General features: G+C 36.7%; 1 protein-coding gene across 1 annotated transcript in view; it reads right to left on the bottom strand.

The window, feature by feature from the left end:
• The window catches only part of LOC126470866 (myb-like protein Q), a 188,716-nt gene that overhangs the window by 90,676 nt on the left and 73,214 nt on the right, over nucleotides 1-24,826 (bottom strand). The window lies entirely within an intron of this gene.

Genomic DNA, 24,826 nt, shown 5'->3' on the forward strand with positions numbered 1-24,826 from the left:
AGCTAACCTCCAGTAATTTCAATCCATGTTTCTCCCGTTGCTCATTGCTGCTATAAAACCATTAACACTCTAAAATAATTAATAAAATTATCTCACTTCAATAACAAAGACACTTATCTCCCATTTCACAAGAGGAAATATAATAATATTATAATGTGATAAAAATCTGATACATCAGTTAAAAATGAAAATATGTATATACTTGAGTGACAAAAACATTTTCTTTGTATAACCCATACAACAAGTTATGATTTTCTTTGTACTTCCAAGCATTCCACATAATTTTTAATTCAGAAACTGTATTTTGTTACATTTGTTTGAGAATGGTATTTAGTGTCATTCTTTGCAATATTACAAAACTACAATAAACACATCAGTTACACAAGTTTGAACCTCAAACACTGACATCTAAGTGTAATAACTATTAGTAGCCTTAGAAGCACTTCATATATCACATCAAACTTTGTTATCTATCATATTATGCTCATACTAAACAGTTTCTACAAGCATAATGAATGCTCAGCACTCTGTTAAGTAGTAATACAGAGAAGCATACTACACCAAAGTTACTGCACAGACATGGAACTAGACCAACAACCAAACATCAGTTTAGGCTACAGCAGCAACATGCTTCATGTATATTCTGAATCCAACAGATGTACAAAGAGACTAATGGAAAAAAGCTTTCAGAGCTAGCAACACTGCAAATGAAAATTCCATACATGAAAGTTTTTGCAAAGGTTTGATTCTACAATGCAGACAAATTTTGGCTTCTTTCTTTTTATGTATAGATTTGAGAACTGCCAAAAAAGTAAGCAATTATTCAGAGCAAACTCATGTTTTCTTGGGAATTGTTATTTCAAGTACAAGAATGCATGTTCAGATTGTCACAGAACAAGTAAAGCATGTACACGATAATTATCAGCCACTGCAAAATCATCAATAGAGGAAAAGTTCATAAGCAATATGATTTTAAGGCACTCAGTGATGTGGTTGTTGCTACTCTTTGATAAAATAATGATAAACAGTGTAACAAGTTACATTTATGTTTTTGAAACCTTTCATGTGAATATAATACAAACACACAACCCACAAACAGATACTGCAACAAATTCCATCCAAATTAAATTGAAGTTCAGCAGGATAAAAGTGACTGCAGTGATAAAGAGGGGAAAAGATGACCCATTTCAGAATACCAGGTAACATAAGCCACACAATATGCACCATAAAATACACATATTTACAGCCACAAAAATCAAGCATATTGCACTCACACCCAGAAAAATAAGCAGAAATAAATTAAACTGAATATAACCAGTAAAATACAAGACTCGGAATGGAGAAGGAAATGGGTTGGCTACAAGATCTTACAAATCATGCCACACAATAATAAAGAGGAAGTAAAAGATAAGAATTGAATGATTTCCTTAGAAGCTAGATTAAAGAGAACTGAAATAATGTCTTCAAAAGTAAAAGGTCTTTCATTAAGGGCGATACATTTTTAAAATTTAACCTTTTTTTGCACTTCTAAGTGTGAAAATACCCATTGCAATCTGCAACTCCGTCACAGCAACTCGTGCATCCCGAACATTTACAAGTCATTACATATTTTTACCAAAGTGACAGCTCAGTTGTGGGTGCTCATCGCTGATTCACCAGAGAATTGATCATCAAAGTTTCTCTGTTCAGGCTCTACAGCATACTGTGACCAAGTCTGAGTGAGATTTCACTCTACACGACCAGAAGCCACCAATGTAAAGCATGAAGTGAGGACAATATCACAGCAGTAGTGGCCAGTGTTGAGCTGAATGTGTCTGTTTCAAGATGATCTCAATAAAGGTGGCTATCTGAGACATCAACTTGGCAAATCCTGCTAAAGGATTTGGGTCTGCAGCCATAAAAAGTTAACTGACTCAAGAGTTGAAGCCAAACAATCACAGATTGTATCATGAGTTCACTGTTTGAGCACTGCAGAAGTTGGAAGCTGATCCTGATTTCTGTGGAAAAATGATTGTGTCAGACAAGGCGCATTTTTATCTTAGTGGCTTCATCTATATGCAAAATTTTCATTAAAGGAGTGAGAAGAATCCACAAGTGATTCACGAGACGAGATTTCATTTAGGAAAACACCCTGTGTGGTACAATTTATGATGTGGCAACGTCATTTGGCCTTATTTCTTTCGAGATGAGGCAAGAACCATTACCATCAATGGCAACCACTACAGATCCATGTTACGCAAATTTCTATGGCTAGAAATTTGTACAACATGGATCTGTAGCAGTTGTCTGATGAATGTTTATCTCAAAATCTTCACAAGTTTGTGCCTTGTCAGCATAGACCTGTCATCACGACTGTGATGACCAATTCACAAATCCCCGTCTTGAAATGGTCCAGCCACCAGACTTCTCCCTCAACAAACAGTTGTTAACCAGTCTGTTCAATATCAGTGGCACGATATCTGTGATAGCCTGGTGAGTGTTTACCTCAAAATCTTCACAAGTTTGTGACTTGTCAGCATAGACCTGTCATCACACCTGTGATGACCAATTCACAGATACCCATCTTGAAATGATCCAGTCACCAGACTTCTCCCTCAACAAATCAAGTGTAGCATCAGCTATGTGGCATGTAATGCCATCCTTGTGAAATCACATTTTCAATATATGTGGTCTCACATTCTATGGCTAGAACGTGAGACGCATATATTTTTCTTTCAAATTTTAAGAAATATCACTCTGAGTGAAAGACCCTTTATATACATACAATGTTACAGCAAGTTAAAATAACCAAGGTACCAAAGAGTCTATGGGAACAACACAATAGGTCAGTAATTTGTAACATACTGCAACTACAATCTCTGTGTAGTAAAGAGACAGGACTGAGGAAGGGGATATCTGAAGTAATTCTTAAGATTCTGTGTGATATAAACGTACTGGAAGAAGAGTATACCTGCACCCATTTGCAATGGGGGCACTGCAGACAACTTCCAGCTATATTTATGAAACAAATTCTCCTGTAATACTTTGTGTTTTTCATGGCTAAATTAATGTGAATGGATCACACTGGAAACAGTGGCCATAAGTGTGTATAGTCTGGGACTTAAGAGAAATTATCAAAAGCAACAAAGTCTGAAGTCAAGCTTAAAAATCCTGAAAACTGACACTAATTCCAGTTTCATTCTGTACTGTTCCTGCCCTTAAACCATGCAGAATAACTGACTTATTGTTAATGGGAACTGAAACGCAGGTAAAGAATACAATTGGACACACATTGCACAGCGCACAGTGAGAGAAATTTTCGAAGGACTATTAAGAGGCTTCTTCCATCACATCTATTGACATCATACAACTTCATGACACAAAGCTACTAATTAATGGCATATTGACTGTTGGCTTTTGTGTTGGGATCTTCAACTGATGGTAATTTTGCGATTTTTCTGATATTTGACCACAACATTGACCGAAGATCCTGAGATGAAACCTGACAGGTGTAAGTCAACAAGTGGCCATGGTAGCCTCAACAATTTTTGACAACTAATTTATTGTTTTGTGCACAGCTTATTAGAACAGCTTACACAATCCTGCCATAAGTTACTATTCCACAGAGCTGAATACATATTAATAGTTATCACAACAATTCCCAAACAATGGTATCAATATGAGTGTGTACTGAAGGTTTCAACTACATTTACTGCAACCCTTTATATTAACTAACCTGTGTTGTAAAGGAGGATGAGTTGTGAAAATTTTAGACAGGTTCCCGATACATATTCAGTGAGAGTATGTACATGAAGAAAGAGCAAAGCACTGCCCCCAATAATAATAAATATTTGTGCTGCAGATAGCATTTCGAAAGTTGGAGTAGTTTTATCTAACTTTTGCAATATGCATCTTATGAAGTGTCACACTTCCTTTTGCCTCACTTAGTCATGCATTACTTATGAAACTGCTGTATCTTTCCCACTAAAATTCATTAATATATTCTACAGATAAATCTAGCAATTATTAAATACACCGTCAAACAATCTCTGAATTCTGAATTAGTAATTTCATACAAAAACATGATAGGTTGCTTCTACTGCGGCAGTTATCAGGAATGTAATAATTTTTTAGTGCTTAAAAGATTTCTTTGTGAAACTGATCATAGTGGAAAACACTACACCATATATGTACAATCACATACCAGAGTGAAAATAGCAGCAAACTGTTTACATTATTTTGGTGAAAAATCGCATTCATAATGGCAACTGTTTTACAAACAGCCAAGAGAGCAAAACTAAAATGTTGCTGCGAGAGAATTATTGAAGATTAATATACCATTGATATCAGTCATTAAGGTTCTGTTGAGGAAGGTGGGAAGTAAAAAGTCTTAATTATTTTTAATGAATCCTACCAAAATTTACAAAATTTACAAGATTTAATTTACAGAAACCACAGAAAACCTAAATATGAGGCCAGCACCTCACTCACAGAGCCAATCAATGCATTTTTTGAAAAGTCCATGCTGATGCTATTTGTGCAAATGCACTTTAGCAAGCAAATGATAAAAATAGATGGACAATATGGCAATAAACTGTAGAATTCGAAGCTAGCAGTCATTTCAGCAGGAATATTTGAACCTTCATTTTTAAACTGGTCAGAGCAGAAAACAGTTTGGTGAATATAAAAAGAAAATCAACAATGACTATCGGTCTAAACATAAAATCTCCCCACATTTATGACTACGTGGGGAAAAAAAGCTTCACATGGGAAATAAAAAAAGGTCTTGAGTACCAAAAATTACTAAAACAACAAAAAATTGAGGGGGAGGGAGGGAGTTTGGGTAATGTGAGAATTGAGACCTTGAATCAACTGAAGGCATTATCAGATTGCTAATAAGAAACGGATTTACCTGATATTGGCAAAGATAAGGATTTGACTCCAGGTCTGGCACACAGTTGTCAGGAAGGTCCATCTTAGAAAAGTAAAGTTCATCAAAGTGTATAGCTACTATTCTACTCTGATTCTTCATAAAACATTGGAACTCACAGACAAGTTAGACATGATCAATATCCATCTATTACTGTAACTACCTGCATTTTGGCCAGAAAACTGTTATGCCCTAAGTCTAACAGCTTTGACCAGACTGTTCCATCTTGAGTGTCCAAGCACAAGCAGCAGCATGGCTATGTGCAGAAGTGGACAAAATGCTCATGCAAAGGCTGTCAGGCAGCCAGGCTATAGCCTTCATAACCAATGGCTCAGCCAACAGCCTAGACGGGTGGGCAAATGGCTCAAGGACATGACAGAATCAAATGTGAACTTGGTGCAATAACGTCCCATAGTGGGTAACCTGCACCTACCCGTTGCTGAGCCGGCAGGCACCCTTGCTTCATGGGGACAGCGCTGGAACAGCCTCATTTAGACTTAACACACCCATTAAGAAGCAACTCCTAAGCACAGCTGAACCAGTACTAGTAAACAATATGAACTAGGTGGTAACATGGCCTGATTCCCCACTCACTCAAAGTTAGGCCCTAGTGGAGATGATATGCAACTGTCTAATTGCAACACATTTATTGAGTATATCTATACAGTTTGGATGATTGTAATGAACACTTTGGAAAATATGTGTGTGTTTGAGTTTTAATAGAGATGACACTGGATGCCACCAAATCATCTATCACTCTTCCTGTGTGCCAAGGGGATCACTGAAGTTTTTACCAACACAAAGTTGGTTAATTAACATTGTCCTCAACTTAGAACTTTGTTTTGAATAAACTGTGCTTTAATCTCTTGAATAGAAAGATATACTATTATCTCTACCCTTCCTGAATACCACATCATAGTGACTAAAATATGTTCCAGTATAAAGATTTAATCCGACTAACATGAACTGAACTGCAAACCATACACAATAATTCTTTAATATATTGAAGTCATTTCAAGACAAGCTTCTATATCCGTTACTATTATGCGTCTTATAAGTGCCGTTAAACTGCAGCAATACAAAAGCATATTGGAGATGGTTTCTTTTTACTCTTTAATGTAGTTTTTCTCAACCTTTCAGCATTCGTGACCCAATTTTCAACCATAATTTTCATCCTCCTCTCCCCCCCCCCCCCCCCCCCCCCCCCACACACACACACATCATTCTTCATACGATAACAATATACATATGCCGAGTATATTGACGCTAAAGCTATGAAAGTTACAAACCTTACAAATTAAAAAGAGTTACTAAATTTATTGTTATTTCACAACACCCATCTGGTACACCGAAAAAACTAGACTTGATGGCCATTTATTCCTCTCTGTCCTACAGGTAGCACGCAAAAATACTCCCGAAGGTCTCCCAACTGCCGAAGAAGAAATTTTCATAGACTTCACGGCAAGTGGTGAAATCAAAAGACAATTTAGGAAGAAATCTTTCTTTTAATTTTGGGCAGGGGTGGATGATTATTTTCTGCACTGGAAACAAGAGCATTTCATATGCTATTTTCAACATCCTACCTTTGCAAAACTGGATTTTCTGCATTGGCTGCTTTCACGACAAAAGACAAATTTCAGCTAAACATAGATAATGAGCTTACACTGTCTATTTCTAATATCAAACCCTCTTTCACAAATCTTTGCTCAGCAGGCGAGGCCCAAGTGAGTCACTGACAGTTACTAAAGTTATTTTTAATTTAGTACTGAAAAGTTAATTATTAAATGTGTTTTGTGGTACTGACACAGTTCTATTTATAAGAGCATTATATCAGAGTAAATGTGGATTTGCATCAGACTGTAATTTGCTTCACAATACTTTCAGTAAATTTCTCTATTTTTGAATTCAAATTTGTTCTTTCCCATAACCTCCCCCCCCCCTCCCCCGTGTGTGTGTGTGGGGGGGGGGGGGGGGGGGGGGCTGGAGGAAGCAGCACCCTGCAGATTGAGAACTACTACTTTCGTGGTTAGGAAGCATGGAGGGAAACAAGTGACCAGCTGATAAAAGTGTCTCTCTCCGTTGAGTGTGTCTGAGAAGTGCAACTACACTAGTTCTAGCACGCAACTTTAACTTGTCACACATGTTCAAAAGCACATTAATTAAAAATATAGAACCACAAATATTTTGGCTACTTTCCTTACAGGTCAACTTGCATGGTACCCCTGAAATTAAACATGGGAAAGTCATTGACCCAGGGGTCACTGGTAAATAACCAAACCATTCTGAAACAGATTCATTCATTTTCGATTTCAACTCCTCATTCACTGACGGCCTTTTATACACTAGCACTATTGCATTTCTAATAATCCACTCTCAATGAAACCCAGAGAGCTCTTCTAGTTTGTTTCACACATGTCAAACCACTGTGTGGACAAAGGAGGAGGAGGAGGAGGAGGAGGAGGAGATTAGTGTTTAACGTCCTGTCAACAATGAGTTTATTAGGGATGGAGTGTAAGCTCAGATTGGGAAAGAACGGAAAAGGAAATCACCCGAGCCCTTTCACAGGAACCATCCCGGCATTTACCTTATGTGATTTCAGGAAATCACAGAAAACCTAAATCTGGATGGCCAGACATTGGTTTGAACCATCATCCTTCAAATTGTGAGTTCCATGTGCTAACCTGTGTGGACAAAAATTTAACACACTATCTAATGTTGCTGTCATCTCAGATGAGAGCAAGAGTTTCAAAATGTAGATGTTAGAATTATTTTAAGAGTTATTGGTATATTTGTGATTTTTTCATTGCAGTCCTTTGTTATTGCATACTATCAGTACTGTTGTCTATTACAGTGGGTTTGTTCAATGGTCTCAAACAACATACTCCAAAAACATTTTGCATGATCCAGAAGTGTAGCAAGTTGAAACTCTCTAAAGTTTGTGTGACATGCTAATGTATATACATCCAACAATGAAAAAGCATAGTGAATGAACTGAAAAAATCAGTTTTTGATATCAAAAGTAAGTTGCTCAAAAACTAATTCTAGATGTTGTAGATAATATATCAAGTAATTAAATTTTTTTTGTGTAAAAATTTTCTAGTGATCTGCACTTGTGGTTTTCCTCCATCCATCATGTTCTGGTTACCTAAGAAACTATTTCTCTGTGATCAAACACAGTTCATGCCTTACAAAGATAGGAAATGCATTGAACCACATCTAAATTTCTAACATTTACAAACTGCCTGTGCTATGTAAGTAGAAAGTGGTTTATGAGTTTAACATTCTGTTACTGGTGTGGTTATTGGATATAGAGTACTCCAGCAATTGGAAAAGGCTGAGGAACCATTCTAGAATTTACATGTTATGACTTGGGGAAAACATACAAATATAAATCTAGATGGCCAGGTGGGGCTGGGAACACCACTACTGAACAGCAGCCCAGTGTCTTAATAATATGCTACATTTACCTAATAGGGTTGACCTCCTAAGCAGCCTGGATGATGATGTTGGCAGCTGATGCTAAGGTTCTGGGTTTGATTATCACTGACTACCTCAAGAGGTTTTTGGGGTGGATGGCCATGGAACAGAATTTATTGAGCCTTATGAAACAAAGTGAAAATGCACTCAAATAAATAACGCACCGATATGACATGTACACTGCGGGGGGAGGGGAGGGGAGGGGAGGGGAGTATCTTGAAAGGCAACGTTAATTTTGATCGGATGATGACATATGCCACCTGGAATGTAGTTGGTGTACTGATAATGGTTTCAACATTGTCCACCAACAGATAGCATAGTGGCGCTCTGTGTCTACCCTTTAACAGGGGATGAATGTGGTGTAAACATGTGAAGCAAGTGGGCAACCACACTACGGAGACACACTCGTGCTTTCTGCAGCCAAATGAGCAAGTTTGAAAGGAGTCAAATTGTGGCCTTCCAAGTGGTGGGATGGTAGTTTTGAAGAATTGCAAAACAAATTGGATGTGCTGCATCAGCTGTGCAACGATGCTGATATCATTGGTCATGTGAACATTCTCGCACTAGAAAACGAGGATCTGGACATTCAAGTAGCACAGACACCCGCCAGTCAGGGTATTGTACGGTTAGACGTGGTAGATCATACAACTACCACAGCACAGATAAGAGAACTTGTGACCCCAGACATGTCAACATGAATATTTTCAGCTCATCTTCCACTCATGCCACAGCATTGACATGCACGGCTCAACTGATGCCATCAGAGGATCACTTGGAAGATGGAATGCTGCACCGTGGTCTTCAGCAATGAAAGCATGCAAGGTATGGTCATTTGTGCGTGTGACATAGATCTGGTGAGTGCTGTCTTGTAGACTGCATCAGATCAAGAGAAAGCTACACCTCTTATTCACTTTTAGTGTTTCTGGAGGGGATGTTAAGCAGCACTCAGTACATCCAGAATGTTGTTAGAGCCATTTTTTGCCGTTCTTGCAACAGGAAGGTGATGTGTTGTGCTAACATGGTAATACCCATCCACATGCTGCCCATTAAATGCAGCGCAATCTCCAGACTTGTGTCCAATTAAACATGTGTGGGATATGAAGGGGCAAAAAGAGACTCGTGCAGCTCGTCAACCAACAATTCTTACAGAACTACGTGAAAAGGTTGAGCAGGTGTGGCATAACGTATCCTAGGGCAGTATTCACCATTTGTATGATGAACTGGATGCCAGAGACAGCACCAGCACCGCTGCCTGTGGAGGCTATGACATGTATTAATATGGGCATTTCAGCATGGGTCATTACATGCTAACTCAGAATTGCTTCTCCTATTGATCTGTAAATGTAATCATTTCATGTACTCCACATGCACTGTGACAACAATAAATATGCAGTGAATTAGAAACCTTTATGGGAGTGTACTTATTTTGGTTTTTTCCCCACAGCAGTGCAATATGTTGAAATGGGATCAAATAAGTGTCAAATCGAAAGGCGTGCAATAAGCAGGGACACACAATATCCGTTGTACTTATCTGGTGCACCTTCTAGTAAAGAACACAAGTGTATAAGCAGAAGTATTATGTTCAAGTTCTTATCTATGAGCCTAGCTATCACACAATACCATTACTATGTGGTACATTGTGATCTTTATTAATTCCACTTTTGCAGTCCACCCAATATTTTCTGGTGGTGAATAAGAAAACTGAAAGATCTGTACCGAATGCATTTTTAATGTGAATTTCGTAAGGTATGAATGGAAGAAGATTCCTGTGATATGCCAACAGTGACTTTTCTATTTTTAATGTGGAAACACTGCAAAAACAGTGCTACTGATAAAAAATAGTTGCCTGAAACAGTAACACAAAAAAATAGTTCAAATGGCTCTGAGCACTATGGGACTTAATATCTGAGGTCATCAGTCCCCTGTAACTTAGAACTACTTAAACCTAACGAACCTAAGGACATCACACACATCCATGCTCGAGGCAGGATTCGAACCTGCGACCGTAGCAGTCGCGCGCTTCCAGACTGAAGCGCCTAGAACCGATCAGCCACTCCGGCCGGCAAACAGTAATACAACTAAAGGCTGACCTTTAGTATGTATTTATTGCAACACTTACTATGCACATCGCATTTTGTCTTCACACCAAGTGTGATCTCTTGTTAATGTTACAAGAATGAGCAAAAGTTTATGGAATTGCCAATTGTGTGATCTCTAGTTAATGTTACAAGAAAGAGCGAAAATGGAAAAATGGTTGGGACCTAAAATGAAAGTATTTACAAATCTTGAATATAAGTGTAGATTATTGTGAGTTCATTATTAGAGTGTCATTAATGTTTGTAATGCTGTCTACACAAAAACTGTCACTGTTTTCTCTTTGTCCAAGACATTTCACAAGTTGGATTCATTTAATCAATCACTGAAATTTAGACATACTGTGACTGGATGGTATCACAACTTTTTTTTTTTTCAGAACATCTGCCAAACAAAAAGACAATTATACAGTTTTTAATTTACGTAAACCGTGGAAATTGCGGGATGAAGATTACTGATAGTGTGGTGGGCAGGGCATTTGTATTATAACCAATGAAAGATGACGATGTCCTAATGTGTAGGAAAATTGTAAGTAAAAGATGGCATTTCAGTATCTGCAATGTCTATATCTGGTAAAATCTCACATAATTTTTCGTTTTGCTTTTTGTTTTAACTGAAGTTGTAACATGGTGTATAACCATAACTCTGTTTTTGGTGGTCCACGAAAAAACAATTTTTAAAGGTTTTTGTTGATCTTACTACTCAATATGAACATAAAATGATCTCAGTCACAAACTACAATACATCCAATTTATCGCTTTGAAGTAAGTAGTGCAAAAACATGTTTTGAACCCTGACTGCCAGTTCAGACATTCTTATCTTAAAACTCTTCAGGATAGCCAATTATAACTTTTCCGAATAGAAACCTCCCATTAATGGTTTTCAATTATCTTAATATTAATCAATAATTTTTGGGTGGCATGCATTTCTAAATTAGTCTTTTAATAAAACTGGAAACATGAAAAATTTTATGAGCTACCAAGAAATAGTGTAAAGCAAATGCTTTCTGAGAACATATTTGGCCACAAGTTAAATGTTCCGCAAAAGACTACACGAGACATGAGAAACACCTATACACTTAGAAAACACACACACACACACACACACACACACACACACACACACACACACACGTGGTATAACGCCCCAAGAAAATAACAAGCATGAGAAATAATTACAGTATCTATTATTTGCAACCTAATTTACTTAGGCAAATAAAAGTACCAAGAAGAGTCATGCAAGTTTGACTACACAACACAAAAATAGAAAGAACAAAACATATGATAGAACTAAGTTGTTATAATATGGAGCAACCTTCAATATGAAGCTTGAAAAATAGTTTATTTGCAGTTACACTAAACGAGACTCCAAAATATTAGCTATTTCAGGGTTTTTTCACCGCTTACTCTAACATGTTGCTCGCTGTGTGTTTTAGCAGGTGGTAGGAGCAATCAAAGGAGATACTATGCCATACATATGGAATTACGGCTGTGTCACCATTTCCTTCAGTACAATATGGTTGAGGAAAACAAATCCTTCTGTGGGATGAATTACTCCTGATGCCACAGATATGTGCAAGATGTTTTGATAATGTAGAGAAGGAAACAATAAACAGGAGAGGGGAAAAAATAAAAAAAAATAATAAAAAACCTTCTGATGTGTGAAATTGTGGTTCAATGTAACTTGGGCAGAGGAACTCTGCAGTGAGCGATATATGGACAAGAACCCACCTTTCCACTTTATTGCAATTGCTGTTCTGCTAAGTTAAATTCTCTATAGTTGAGTAGCATCTCTACCTTGTTGTACATTGTACTTGCATAAACCTTCAACTGAAGATGGTTGACTAAATGACTGGTATGCTATTTCTTTGTGTTTCCATTTGCTTACTGTCAACTCCAGTAAGTGAACAAGTTACATTATCACATTTACCTTCACTGTATGCAGATAGAGGGCAGTCAAAATCAATTTTGTGTTATATTTCAATAACACCATGTTCATATGAATAATCTCCCTTTGAAGTGTTCTACTCTGAGGTTGGTTTGCAGCAGTTTGCCATCCCCCCCCCCCCACTCACCCTTTCTGTCTGCCTTCTCCTTCATTTCCATGTACTTAGTGCATCCCACACCATTCATACTCTGCTACATGTATGACATCCTTGGTCATCCCCAGTGACTCCTTCCCTCCTCCTCTCCACACATTATTCTTCAGCAATGCATACCATTACTTTAGTATTTTGCTTGTTTATTCTTATAACATATTGATTATGGAACATCTATCCCATTGTGCATAGGACCTTCTGTACATCATCTTTCATCTCGGTTACTGCAGCAGTATCATTTGCATGAAGCAGCACATCTACCTTCTGCCCCTTAATTTTGATCACCATCTCACCGGTTTCACGAGTTTGATCTGTAGTTTCCTGGATGTAAGCACTGAATATGAGCTGAAAGAGCACATCCTAGTCTCATGCCTTTTCTAATTCTTGCTTCTTGTTCCTGATGAAAATTTCAAACTGCAACCATTTCGTTTTTGGGTCATTCTTGTTTGACCATCTAAGAAAAATTTGATATTTGCTGGCTGAAGCCCCTAATGTTCAGTGGACTAAAAAATATTTTTATTGTCTATCATTTAGAAATGGCAGCCATTTTTGTTTCAGGCCACATGCTTTTTTTGCATCTGCAAGCGTCTGTGTTTTTTTTTAATTATTGAATAATGGGTTGCCATAGGCCTTTCAAATAAAAAAGCGTTAGTTTGGCATACTCTGGTCTGCATATTAGAAATATTACCACCTAACTGAAGTATTCCTTAGTATGTTTTTAATAGCTCAAAGTTATTGGCTGCAAATTTAAAAACTCAATTTGTGAACAGTAGTTAGTTACATGTTACATGTTCCATGAATCATTTTGCACGACACATCATAATGATGTGGAACACATCATTTTACATTCCCATCACAAATAATTTGTTCATATGGTTACATACTGAACATTTCTAATTTTTTTAAAAATACCAAAAGAAGGAAGATATATAGATAAGAGTCAGTAACTCTTACCCAGCACCTTGAACACATTACAGTAACACAAATTAATCTGCACAATAGACGCAGTTGTCAAGGAGGAATTTCATCAATTTGTTTTCAAATTTTACTTTGCTGTTTGTCAGACATTTTATACTGAAGAGCCAAAGAAACTGGTACACCTGCATAATATTGTGTAGGGCCTCTGCGAGTACGCAGAAGGGCTGCAACACGAGATGGCATGGACTCTACTAATGTCTGAAGTAGTGCTGGAGGTAACTGATATCACGAATCCTGCAGGGCTGTCCATAGATCCGTAAGAGTATGAGGGGTTAGAGAGCTCTTCTGAACAGCACATTGCAAGGCATCACAGATATGCTCAATAATGTGGCCAGTGGAAGTGTTTAAACTCAGAAGACTGTTCCTGTAGCACTCTGCAGCCAATTCTAGATGTGTGGGGTGTCGCATTGTCCTGCAGGAATTACCCAAGTCCGTTGGAATGCACAACAGACATGAATGGATGCAGGTGATCAGAAACAATGCTTACATATGTGTCACCTGTCAGAGTAGTACCCCGCCATATCAGGAATCCCATATCACTCCCATATCACACTTTTTCCAGCGTCAGCTATGTTGGAGATTTTATGTCTTACTGGAGTCCTGATATTCACAGTACACTCATGAAATGGTCATAACAGAAAATCCCTACTTCATTGCTACCACGGAGATACTGTGTAACATCACTCGTGTGCTGACAGTAACACCACGTTCAAATTCACTTAAATCTTTATAAACTGCCACGGTAGCAATCTAACAACTACAACAGACACTTGTTGTCTTATATAGGCATTGCCGACTGCAGCACCATACTGTACCTGTTTACATATCTCTGTATTTGATCTGTATTTGAATACACATGCCTACACCAGTTTCCTTGGCGCTTCAGTGTATATCAATGGGTAAGTTGTAACGAAGCAGGGTTGCCCACTGCTATCCTGTTTTGGTTTTACACTCCTTCAGTAACTTAGTTAAGCAATGAACTTTTATTTTTTTTCATTTTCACTACTCAGATTCCGACTACAGATTCTGTTGCCTTCAGCCTCATAGTACGGAATTCAGAAATAGTTTAAATAAAATTCCACTAGTAAAATCTATTATTTCAGTACATTCTAATATCTATTCTGAAAGTAATGAGCTAATCAGTTTTATTGGAAATGCATACTATTAACAGTTATGGACAATGACGTATATTGTGCAATACATATTAAGTAAAATTCGAGTGAGCTAATAGATCAAATTCAGCTATAAGACTGCATCCAAAAGAAAGCCTAAATTTTACTGATTCCAGCAAAGTGTTTAAATTAACCTAAAGACTGTTAGTTAAATAGATATTAAGACTTGAAATCTGTAGCCTGTATGACTTTCAGTTCCAATTGTGACCAAACTACTAAATAATTCCGAGATCTGTTTTGATACTTTTGCTACCTTTATTTTTCTACATAAAATGACTCCAGTCTCAACTTTGTAAGTGCATTAATTAAGAATTAAGTAAATTTGAATATGTAAAAATTATTGCTCAAAAGGGCTGCCATGGTTATAAGTCGGGAATTCCCACGGCGGATGCGTAAGTTAGTTCCGCGTATTTAAATTGATATAGCTCACTCATGTTATTTAAATAATAAAACCCAATAGTTAACTTCAAAACCAGTTAGAAAGGATCATTTTAACCCAGGGAAATTATAAACTATAATATATTAACAGAAATAGTAAAATATTCAAGTGCTTGTCTATATAAGGTACGAGCTGGTGCAGCTCTAGTTAGTTCTCGGTCAAATTCTCTTGGAGCAAAAGTGCGGCAAGTTGGTTAATTTTTCGGTAATTGTAATTGTGAACTTTGTTAAAGACAGGAAGTTTTTGACCTACCTATTGTGACGATTAAGTGTAAGAGGCCTGGTCACATGAATACTGTGTGTGCGAGTGATAACAAATAAATCGCACTGTGGTTGGCATAAATGTTCAACAATGAATACGATCTTGACTTTTGATTTTGGAAAACTTCACCTAGGATCCTGGCTTCTTAATTTCAGTGTGATTTAGGTGAGATGGACGCAGCTACTGGGAAAACAATATTGAATAAACAAAGCAAGGTAGGTCGAGAACACTGCGCACTGTCTACTGGGTGAGGAAATGTTTCAATACAGGTACATCTGGTTGTGACGTGAACTTCAAGTGGCACTAATAAATAAGGGCGTGTCCCAGCACGTTACAAGTGGTGCCCCGGGTGAGGAAACAACCCAGCACGTTACCAAGTGATCAAAAATTTCTGTTGCAACATTGTGCACTCCTCTTTGTGCTAAAGACAATCTTAATGTGGAATAATGAATGTCATATTTCTTTGTGGTATTGTAATTATGTACATAATTGTTCCTTTTGAACTATAGTGGATTATTTACAATAAACTTCAAGAGGGATTAAATATACTGAGTGTCAGTAGTCAGAATGCCCAACTGCTTAAACAGATGATTGTGGGTGAGCACCACACATTATTCTTACAGCTTGTTTTTGAGGAACAAAGACTTACTTTCTTAAAGATGAGTTACCCCAAAACATTATTCCACATGACATCATTGAATGAAAATATGCCAACTTAGTGATTTGTCTTTCCCCAAGATTTGCAATGACTAAGTGCAAATGTGGCTGAAGTTTTAGGAGTTCCAAAATGTACTTTTTCCATTTTATATTCTCATCAAAGAAGGAGTTACTTCTCAGCCTTAATATTTTTTGTGCTATTACACTAACTAGTACAGTTACTTTGTATTCGGCATCAATGGCAAGAAGCTAACACTTAAAAATAACAATATTTTAAAAACAGATTTTTGAATTTTTCATTTTTTTGTCTACAGGATTGTTGTTACGGGACCAGATAAAAATCAAAATTTAACACATAATAGTCTCTTATGATATCAAACTTCTGTATAAATTTTAACTTTAAGATTCAATTGGAAGTTACGAAAAAAAAAAATTACAAATATGAGTAAAAAAACTTTTTTACCATCTGCAATATCTAGGCTACTGGAATAAAGTATATCAATTATATAATTTAAACACATCAAATTAAAGTAACTAATGATTATCTGAGGAGGCAATCCTCTTCTGAAAGTTTCAGCAGGCTTGCAGGCAGCATCTGCAAGTCTGTACAAGCTCACAGACAAACCTGTACAATCCTGTGCATTGTCGTCCCCCTTCCACCAACATATCTCCACTTGCACTCAGTTAACAATGAGCTCTCGAAGTGTGCAGTTTAAAAATGGAGTCTCAGTGTTCTACTGGTGTAGTTAACAAAGCTTGTCATGAAAGTGTATATGACATGTTTCCTAATGACATTACTTGAAGATTATGGTAAAGAAGGAAGAAGAAGAAGAAGTGTTGTTGTATTCAAGAGTTGACTCAGAGGTTAAATCAACTTGCAAGTACTATGAAATGAAATACTTACAAAAATGTTATCACCTCTTTCTCCAGTCTTACTTGAAACCTTTTAAGAAATGTAAGAAGCTTATAACAAACGGTTATTATAAAAATAAAAGCTCTTTCATCAATATAATACCAGGAAAATTATCATATCCAACACACTATTCTAAGACGTTTTTAATTAATACAGAAAGGGGTAGTGATAGTTCAGAAAAAGAATTTTGTGCCTTAATAGGAACTATGAAAAAGTAGATTCAGCTTGCAAAATCCTAGGTGTATTGTCAGCTAGTACAGTTATAAACTAACTGAAGGAAAAAGAACTTTAGCCCTGACTGCAAAAACTGAGAAACTGCCAACTACAGTCAACAAGAATTTGGAAATTTCATTTCAAAAGCAAATTTGTACTAAACCAGGTGAAAACTCTAAAAATTCACCAACCAAATATTATGATTTGATATGAGAACTAAACACCAAATACTGTATTTCAAACAATGTGTGTAAGTGTGAGATTATTAGTTTACTGCCGAATTCTTGGAATCGAGCAAAAGTTAGTGATTATTGTGACAGAATGTGTAGTTATATTAACAAGGCATTTAGTAAAAGAACAGGGAATTTTATCTGCATTACAAAAGAAAAATGCATCTGACCTGACAGATGAAAACAAGGTTAAAAGGTTTTATGAAGATGACAAAATAGCCATTTGATGCCTGGCAAAAAAGATTGTGTTTCTGTGAAAGAAAATAGTACTAAGATTCAAAGACAAGAAAGGTTGATGCTGTGTAATTTAAATGAACTATTTACTGAATTCTAAAATGAAAATCCTGACATTACAAACTGTAAGGTTGAAATTTTGCACGTCCAGAAATAAATGGTACACTGTTGCAGGGCCATCTGGCACCCATAACATTTACCTTTGTTTGTATCATCAGAATGTCAAGTTCTTGATAGTTGGAGCTAATCTTAGAGTTAACTATAAAGACCTTTAGGAAATTCTGGTATGCCATATTGGAAGTTACATGACGGGGAGGGAGGGGGGGGGGGGGGGGGGGGGGAATGTAAAGATTGTCCAGGCAAACAAGCTTTACTTGACATGCCTGAAGAATCTGAAGACTACAATTTGACGTCTGACAATACAGAATACAAACAATGGGTGACGCTAACTGCACACTTTTCAACTGCAAATATGTATTTTCTCCTTTCACAAAGAAGATTTAGGACTTTATGTAAAATGGCACTTTTTCACATCATGCCCAGAGAATACAACAAAGCGAGCTGTCACATACGTTAGTCTGCAGCGCACCTATGAGAACCAAATTTGGTTGTTGTTGTTGTTGTTGTTGTTGTGGTCTTCAGTCCAGAGACTGGTTTGATGAAGCTCTCCATGCTACTCTATCCTGTGCAAGCTTCTTCATCTCCCAGTACCTACTGCAACTTACATCCTTCTGTATTTGTTTTGTGTATTCATCTCTTGGTCTCCCTCTACGATTTTTACCCTCCACACTGCACTCCAATACTAAATTGGTGATCCCTTGATGCCTCGGAACATGTCCTACCGACCGATACCTTCTTTTGGTCAAGTTGTGCCAAAAAGTTCTCTTCTCCCCAATCCTATTCAATTTATATGATCTACCCATCTAATCTTCAGCATTCTTCTGTAGCACCACATTTCAAAAGCTTCTATTCTCTTCTTGTCCAAACTAGTTATCGTCCATGTTTCACTTCTATACATGGCTACATTCCATACAAATACTTTCAGAAACGACTTCCTAACACTTAAATCAATACTCAATGTTAACAAATTTCTCTTTTTCAGAAATGCTTTCCTTGCTATTGACAATATACATTTTATATCCTCTCTACTTTGACCATCATCAGTTATTTTGCTCCCCAAATAGCAAAACTCCTTTGCTACTCTAAGTGTCTCATTTCCTAATCTAATTCCCTCAGCATCACCCGACTTAATCTGACTACATTCCATTATCCTCATTTTGCTTTTGTTGATGTTCATCTTATATCCTCCTTTCAAGACACTATCCATTCCGTTCAACTGCTCTTCTAAGTCCTTTGCTTTCTCCGACAGAATTACAGTATCGTCAGCAAACCTCAAAGTTTTTATTTCTTCTCCATGGATTTTAATACCCACTCTGAATTTTTCTTTTGTTTCCTTCACTGCTTGCTCAATATACAGATTGAATAACACCGGGGAGAGGCTACAACCCTGTCTCACTACCTTCCCAACCACTGCTTCCCTTTCATGCCCCTCAACTCTTATAACTGCCATGTGCTTTCTGTACAAATCGTAAATAGCCTTTCTCTCCCTGTATTTTACCCCTGCCACCTTCAGAATTTGAAAGAGAGTATTCCAGTCAACATTGTCAAAAGCTTTCTCTAAGTCTACAAATTCTAGAAATGTAGGTTTGCCTTTCCTTAATCTAGCTTCTAAGATAAGTCGTAGGGTCAGTATTGCCTCACGTGTTCCAATATTCCTACGGAATCCAAACTGTTCTTCCCCGAAGTCGACTTCTACCAGTTTTTCCATTCGTCTGTAAAGAATTTGCGTTAGTATTTTGGATCCGTGACTTATTAAACTGATTGTTCGGTAATTTTCACATCTGTCAGCACCTGCTTTCTTTGGGATTGGAATTATTATATTCTTCTTGAAGTCTGAGGGTATTTCACCTGTCTCATACATCTTGCTCACCAGATGGTAGAGTTTTGTCAGGACTGGCTCTCCCACGGCCGTCAGTAGTTCTAATGGAATGTTGTCTACTCCCGGGGCCTTGTTTTGACTTAGGTCTTTCAGTGCTCTGTCAAACTCTTCACACAGTATCATATCTCCCATTTCATCTTCATCTACATCCTCTTCCATTTCCATAATATTGTCCTCAAGTACATTGTCCTTGTATAGACCCTCTATATACCCCTTCCACCTTTCTGCTTTCCCTTCTTAGCTTAGAACTGGGTTCCCATCTGAGTTCTTGATATTCATACAAGTGGTTCTCTTTTCTCCAAAGGTCTCTCTAATTTTCCTGTAGGCAGTACCTATCTTACCCCTAGTGAGATAAGCCTCTACATCCTTATATTTGTCCTCTAGCCATCCCTGCTTAGCCATTTTGCACTTTCTGTCGATCTCATTTTTGAGACGTTTGTATTCCTTTTTGCCTGCTTCATTTACCGCATTTTTATAATTTCTCCTTTCATCAATTAAATTCAATATTTCTGTTGCCCGAGGATTTCTACTAGCCCTCGTCTTTTTACTTACTTGATCCTCTGCTGCCTTCACTATTTCATCTCTCAAAGCTACCCATTCTTCTTCTACTTCATTTCTTTCCCCCCATTCCTGTCAATTTTTCCCTTATGCTCTCACTGAAACTCTGTACAACCTCTAGTTTAGTCAGTTTATCCACATCCCATCCCCTTAAATTCCCACCTTTTTGCAGTTTCTTCAGTTTTAACCTACAGGTCATAACCAATAGATTGTGGTCGGAGTCCACATCTGCCCCTGGAAATGTCTTACAATTTAAAACCTGGTTCCTAAATCTCTGTCTTACCATTATATAATCTATGTGAAACCTGTCAGTATCTCCAGGCTTCTTCCATGTATACAACCTTCTTTTATGATTCTTGAACCAAGTGTTAGCTATGATTAAGTTGTGCTCTGTGCAAAATTCTACCAGGCGGCTTCCTCTTTCATTTCTTAGCCCCAATCCATATTCACCTACTACGTTTCCTTCTCTCCCTTTTCCTACTACCGAATTCCAGTCACCCGTGACTATTAAATTTTCGTCTCCCTTCACTATCAGAATAATTTTTTTATTTCATCATACATTTCTTCAATTTCTTCGTCATCTGCAGAGCTAGTTGGCACATAAACTTGTACAACTGTAGTAGGCGTGGGCTTTGTGTCTATCTTGGGCACAATAAGGCATTCACTATGCTGTTTGTAGTAGCTTACCCGCGCTCCTATTTTTTTATTCATTATTAAACCTACTCCTGCATTACCCCTATTTGATTTTGTATTTATAACCCTGTATTCACCTGACCAAAAGTCTTCTTCCTCCTGCCACTGAACTCCACTAATTCCCACTATATCTAACTTTAACCTATACATTTCCCTTTTTAAATTTTCTAATCTACCTGCCCGATTAAGGAATCGGGCATTCCACACTCCGATCTGTAGAACGCCAGATTTCTTTCTCTTGATAACGACGTTCTCCTGAGTAGTCCCCGCCCGGAGATCTGAATGGGGGACTGTTTTACCTCCGGAATATTTTACCCACGAGGACGCCATTATCATTTAACTGAATTTGGATACCTCAAAAAAATGTTTAACTTCTGTAAAGAACAGGTGAAAAGAATTACCTATGTTTCTGTAAAATGTGAGGAAATACAAGAACGCTATACCAATGTCTTAGAGGAAAAATCCAACACTTATCAGAAGATTAAATGTACTCTGTCTTTTCACCATTTTATACTGCAGTCACACAACTTGCCCAAGTGTGGTTTCGCATTCACATCGCATTACAGTGAACTTCATCACTGTGGAAAACTTGTTACCTTGCACTTCAAAATACCAACATAGTGGCTTGTGTTTAGCATAAACAGCTGTGAATTGTTGAACTTAATAATATCAATTGACAAAACCAAGATGTGCATGTTACATGTTACCATCCACCATGACCAAGGACATCGTTTAAAAAAGTTGAGAAGTATCAAGTTTGGACGCAAATTAAAAATGTATTTAAGAAGCTGTCTCCCCTGAAATTTACAACTGTGACTGGCTGAACTTTTGACCTAACACCTTAACTGAGTGAAGAAATTTCCGAGATGCTCAATGAAGAACATAGTAAAAACAAATAAGACAAAAACAAGATAATATAATTAGACAGCTCATTTTTAGTAAAATAACAAGTAGTCATGGATATGCTTAAATTACATAACTGATATACTTTATTGCACATTGCAGATGTTAAAAACATATTTTTGACTCATTTGTTATTTTTTCACACCTTCCAACTGAAAGTTCGAATTTATACTGCAGTCTGATGATATAAATGTCTATCAAGTGTGTAATTTTGATTTTTATCTGATCTCCTTAACAAACACTGAAGGGCAAAAACTACAAAATTAAAAAAAAAAAAATATATATATATATATATATATGCTTCTCACAATTGGTAGTCTACAAAAAGTAACTAAAATATATAGCATAATAGCACAACAAATATTAAGGCTGAGAAATTACTACTACTATGGGGAACTACTGTTCAAAAACTTAGATTTTTTTCCCTTAATTGCAACCAATAACTTTGCACTATTAAAAATATATTAAGGGAATACATTCAGCTGGGTGATAATGGTTTTAATTCGTAACTCAGTGCATGCTGAACTAAATGCTTTTTATTTGAAATGTCCCAGGCAACCCATTACTGATTTTTTTTTTAAAAAAAAGGCAGATGCAAATACAAAAAAGGGTCTGGGGCCCATAACAAAAATGGCTGCCGTTTCTAAATGATAATAAAATTTTTTAAATATCTTTGAGTCTACTAAACATTAGGGAAATCACCTAGCAAATATATTTTTCCACGAAGATTAAGGAACCAGTGCTGATGGACCACTTGGTATCAATTTGAAGCTGTGTATCATCTGCACGTCTTTGTAGCTTAGACTTTAATGAAGAGTACATTGTGATATGTTTTTGAACATGTCGAAGAGAAGTGGACTGGGAAAAATAGATAAGAAAAGGATGCTGCTAGAAGAGGCACACTGCTGTTCATATCTTTGTAACAAACAAAGTTACATGAAAGAAAATAACTCTGGATAATGTTCACCTGGTTGCTACACATCATTTGCTTCACACATTTTTACTTTGCTCCTGAACAAAAGTTATTTACGGTGGTCAGATAAATGGGACTGATGAGTTGACAGCTCATTGTCTCCTAATAGAAATTTGAAGTTATTAGAATAAATATTTTAAAAATCTTTCAACATTGTTTGGGTGCAATGGATGCAAATTTATTTGTTCTTTAATCGAATGAGTGAGGCAGTGCAGTGGGTGGCACACTGGACGCACATTCCAGATATGACAGTTCAAATCCCTGTCCGGCCATTCAGAGAGTTTTCTGTGATTTCCTTAAATCACTTAAGGTAAATTTTGGAATGACTCCTTTCAAAGGGCACAGCCAATTTCCTTCCTGATCCTTCTCTTAACTGTGCTTCTCTAATAACCTTATTGTCGACAGGACATTAAACTCAGATGTTCCCTCCTTTTTATTTAATTTGTTATTTTCAACAGATTTTATGTAAAGTTTTCTTTCTTTCTTTTAATGAGATAAATCTGCTCAATAAATATAACTGATAAGCATATGCTTATATGCAATCCAAGACTGAAAAACAATGAAATATGACAAATATAAAGATCATAATTGAAGATAAGCAATCAGAAAGATACACCAAAATTTGCATAAAATTGCACCAAAATTGGCCAAAAAATGTGATTTTTTCCTGTCAATAGTTGTAAGTATAGTCCCAAGACATCTCAGAAAATGAGAAAATATCTCACAATTATGATGTGGATTATATTCTTTGATTTAAAAAGATATGACAGCAACAGTACATCTGGAGAGAATTAACAGGCTGTGCAGACTTTACAAATGCAATAAGATATTGCAAATGTTTCTGTTCAGTGACATTCTACAGCTTTTTAATTTTTGTTAATTCAGTGCAATGGTTTCTCAGCCTTCATTTTCATCCTTATAAACTTCACATTGTGCAAGAAAAAAAAATTGTGATTTAACTTTACAAAAATTATCTACAAATGAACAAAACTTGTAGTAGCTTTAAGTTGAATCGATATTAACTATACAAAAAAGTTATTGCACAGGAGCTATGTCATTGCCTGCTGTGTAGTAGTTGTCTCTGGATTATCATAAATCATTTTTAGGTGAAATGGTGGTATGGTTACAACTATGGTTGTGAATGTTATTCAATAACCTCTTCCAATTTCAACAGATGGGATAAGGTTTTACACAGCCAGTAAATAAATGATTTTATCAAATAATCCTGCAGGAATTAATGGCGTGATCTAAGTGACATCTTTTAACACATCCCGTCAGAAAATGTAACGTTCTTGGGTTTCCCACATATGGCATCGCAGACTTTTTGTCCAGTATCTCTCAACTTACATGTTAACAACGATTGCTGATGCTTTAACTAAATATAAAAGAATCGGTGAAGCCATGTCACCACTTAACAATGGATAAATATTGAGATTTGAATGAATTCTACAGAGAAGATGAATTAGAAAACCAGTTGCTTAAGGTACTATTTTATAAATTTATTATGAATTCATTTGCAGCATACAGGTACAGACCAACTGCACAAGAAACTATGCTGAATGCCGTAGGAAAGCTTTCATTGCATGCAAGTGGAAATGCAAAAACTGGATAAGTAAAAACTTTAATTAAAACTGAATAAACCAAACAACTGATGTGAACACTGGTAACAGAATCCACATGTTTCTATACAGTGTATTATTTGTGACAATTAGAAACATGAGGCACCAGGAACATTTGTTTTGCTTTTGGAGCACATGGTTCATAGAGCATCAGTTACTCATTTTATCACTAGAGCTTTACATTTCTGCTGGGAATATGATAAATGCTGAGATTTCTTCACAAATATCAGAAATATTGGTGAAGTTATTTATGGTAGAACACCAAAGCCTTCAATACTGAGTAAAACTTTTTTCCTTCCTCAATAATTATTGCAATCATAAAGAAAGGGAAGGGCTGTTTCTTGACACCAAATACAAATGGTAAGGTCTCCCTGTAAAGCTGGATGTCTGATAATTTGATAGTTGT

Source organism: Schistocerca serialis, chromosome 3 (assembly GCF_023864345.2).
Source record: "Schistocerca serialis cubense isolate TAMUIC-IGC-003099 chromosome 3, iqSchSeri2.2, whole genome shotgun sequence".
Taxonomy (NCBI): domain Eukaryota; kingdom Metazoa; phylum Arthropoda; class Insecta; order Orthoptera; family Acrididae; genus Schistocerca; species Schistocerca serialis.